Raw genomic sequence first — 3,180 nt, 5'->3', positions numbered from 1 at the left:
GACAAATCTGACAAAATAATCCAAAAAAATTTAATTAAAAAATAAACGATAAAATCGACAAAAATGTACATAGTCAAAGCTCTCCAAATCGAACAATTTGACACAACTGTTATAACAGAAAAAATGAAATCTTATAAATAATTCAAAATTGAAACTAAACTGGTCTAAACCTATAAATAAAATATTCCGACCGAGATAGATCCGAAAATATATAATGTTGTTTGCAAGCATACAAATTTTAATATTGAACTTATTGAAATAATTAAACAGTAAAGAATAAACAATGCGTTTCCAATAAATAAATTAAAAAAAGACTTGGCTCCAGAGAGGATCGAACTCACGACCTTCGCGTTATTAGCACGACGCTCTAACCAACTGAGCTATGGAGCCAGCTGTCAAGGTGGGTAATTAAACTTAAACTGTTGACTTTTTTTTCGACACACCGGTGTCTGTATCCCTAGATCCTATGCTTTTATGAAAGTTTCAATAAGGCTTAAAATCATTATCCTTCAATAAAGGTTTTCACTTCCTGAAGATAAATGGACATGGAAAAGTTCTCATTTGCCGCCTCATAAGGAAAGATACGAAAAAGAAGGGGGAAATGCAAGATGCACTCCCAGAATGCAGTTTTCCAACATCGGGTTCGGGCTGCTGCTGCTGTAGAAGCGAAAACGCCACACCCCCTGAACATTGCTTCTTCCTCTTTTATGAAGTTTTAATAATCCAATCCGCAACGGCGAGCCAGAATGCATCCACAGTAGAGGTAGGTATCTTCGAATGCATCGAGGAAGCATTATCGTGTTATAGCTAGCTATAACAGGGAGCTGGTGCTTGGTTATGGGCAATAAATTTGTTTCCGCATTTGCTTTGGGCACATGTTCCACATTTCGAACGCGAGTGCGCAGGTCCATCGATTTATTTTTGTTCGTTTGGAAGAGCTCGCTCTCTCCTGTTTTCGTTTTGCTTTGTTACGTTCTCTTGCCTCCTACTTTGAGTGCTCACTGAGTGTCTTGGTGTTTTGAGTTCTCCAACCAACTGAAGCACAGAACCAGGCAAAACGTGCTATATAAATCTAGCGATATGTTCCAGGGAAATTGTTCACAAGCGGCTTCTTTTGGCCATCTTTCACAACTGGCTCGTTGGTCTAGGGGTATGATTCTCGCTTCGGGTGCGAGAGGTCCCGGGTTCAATTCCCGGACGAGCCCGAGTGGATTCTTTTTTGTCGGAGTCCTTGTACACCAGCCTTATTCCTCACCTTACTATTCCTTTGAAGATATTCGAATGAAAACCCTTAAAATGTTTACTGCCCTTCCTTTCTCAGTTTTATGTGAAGCATTTCGGCAATTTTGCTGTTTGTCACTTTTTCAAGAATTCCTGCATAGTTATTGGGGCTTATTCTGCGAGGCGAGTGACGTGAAGTGACTTCGATTTTTAGAGTCACGGTATTCTAGCAGGCGAATGCCGTGACTTGAATGAACTTTAGGTGACTTTTTTTTTTTTTTTTAATCTTATACTATATTTATTGAGGCAATTCACTTTATAAAAGTATTATTGTGCCGAGGGTCTGGTTTTGACTTAGAATTAAGGGGGGGTTGGAAGGGGTTTTTGGATGTGGAGGAAGGGATTGGGGAAGGAGAACAATTTATTTCACTGGTCGATTTCCGAGCCTCGGAATTGATAAGTGTAATGTTTGTACGTTGAGGGTCATCTTCAGCCTCGTCACCTGAGGCGATGGGCGAAGCTTGAGGGGTTAATCTTTTGCGGGGCGGTGAAACGGTCAAGTGTACTGTTGCTGGAGCTGGAGTGTTGCGTTCTGTCGAGTGATGAAGTCTTTTTTGGGGTTGTTGTTGCTGTTGGTCCTTCTGTTGTGTCGGTTCGGTCGGTGCGGTGATTTTTTTCGGCTGCTGTTTTTTCTTCTGCTGGTTGAAGGTATCGTTATGATATTTGACTACTTCTGCGTAGCTGGTAGTATTCGGTGTTTGGATTAATCTGCGAGCGGCGTCCAGTGTGATGTTCTGCTCGGTTTTTATTTTCAGCACGGCAGTTTCATAAGCGTACACAGGGCAGTTTCTATCAAGCGGAGAGTGGTTTGATTTGCAGTTTGCACAAAACTTCGATTTAGCAGTGCAAGCTTCGCTGCTGTGGATGCCAGAGCAAACTATACACGCTTTTTCTGACACACATTTGTTTTTCGGGTGTCCATATTGCAAACAATTTCTGCAGATGAGTGGTTGTGGATAATACAGTCTTGTCCTTAAACGAATAAATCCGAAATTTATAAATTCCGGCACAACAGTCGAATTTATAGTCAAAACTAGTGTTGGTGTTTCTACTAGTCCAGCCGCTGTTTTCTTCATAATTCGTCTCACAGCTATAATCTTTTGCGACGATAGCTCTTTTAGAAGATTTTCTTCGGACATGCCTTCTACCTCGTTGCATCTCACTACAAACTTTCGACTGTTTAACTCTGGATGGCGGCCCATTTCGATCGGCGTACCATCGAGAAGTGTAGCAAGGGTAAATATTTTTCGGGCTTGTTCTTTACTCCGGATCTTTAACACGTACCAACTCTTGCTTTTCACATAGTACCCACTTTCTATTTTTCCCGCGTGCTCTTCTATCGATCTTCCAATGACGAACGGATTTTTCGGTAGTTCGAAACCTTTTTTCGCTTTTAGAAACATGTAGTACAATCTACCATGCACTCCTTGCGGATCCATCCATTCCGGAATGGTCCTATCCGGATGATCTCCTGGGGAAGGACTCATCCCGCTGACAACTCACTTGTTAAAGTTTCTTTCATTGAAAAGGAACAATAGCCTTTCACTTGTGGTGCACGAGCGCGTTTTAGTGAGGACAAACTGATTTAGGTGACTTGAATGAACTTTTTTTAATGTCACCGTATTCTCAGAGGCGAATGGCGTGACTCAAGTCGGTGCCAAGTGACTTTTGAAGTCGTTACCTATTCAGTAAGTGACTTGAAGAAAAAAATCTTCAAAACTCAACGTAAAAGGCCAAAATTGGTTCAAATTTTTGTAATCGTGGAGCTTCAAACAAACTTTTTTTTATAAATACTCGGTTGATGAAATTAAGGTCTCAATTCTTTATCGTTTAATTGCATTATCCATATACCTGATCGTAAGAGCATTACATTGGGGCTTATTCTGCAAGATGTGTGGC

General features: G+C 40.9%; 2 non-coding genes across 2 annotated transcripts; one reads left to right on the top strand and one right to left on the bottom strand.

Annotated features, from left to right (window-relative positions):
• Positions 1–316: 316 nt before the first annotated feature.
• On the bottom strand, positions 317–390 carry Trnai-aau (transfer RNA isoleucine (anticodon AAU)). Its single transcript has one exon. It is a non-coding gene; the product is annotated as a tRNA-Ile (tRNA).
• Positions 391–1,133: 743 nt separating this feature from the next.
• Trnap-cgg (transfer RNA proline (anticodon CGG)) lies at positions 1,134–1,205 on the top strand. Its single transcript has one exon. It is a non-coding gene; the product is annotated as a tRNA-Pro (tRNA).
• The last annotated feature ends 1,975 nt before the right edge of the window (positions 1,206–3,180 follow it).

Source organism: Uranotaenia lowii, chromosome 1, assembly GCF_029784155.1.
Source record: "Uranotaenia lowii strain MFRU-FL chromosome 1, ASM2978415v1, whole genome shotgun sequence".
Classification (NCBI taxonomy): domain Eukaryota; kingdom Metazoa; phylum Arthropoda; class Insecta; order Diptera; family Culicidae; genus Uranotaenia; species Uranotaenia lowii.
The sequence above is the reverse complement of the archived record's forward strand: the minus strand, read 5'-3'. Positions and strand labels throughout refer to the sequence as shown.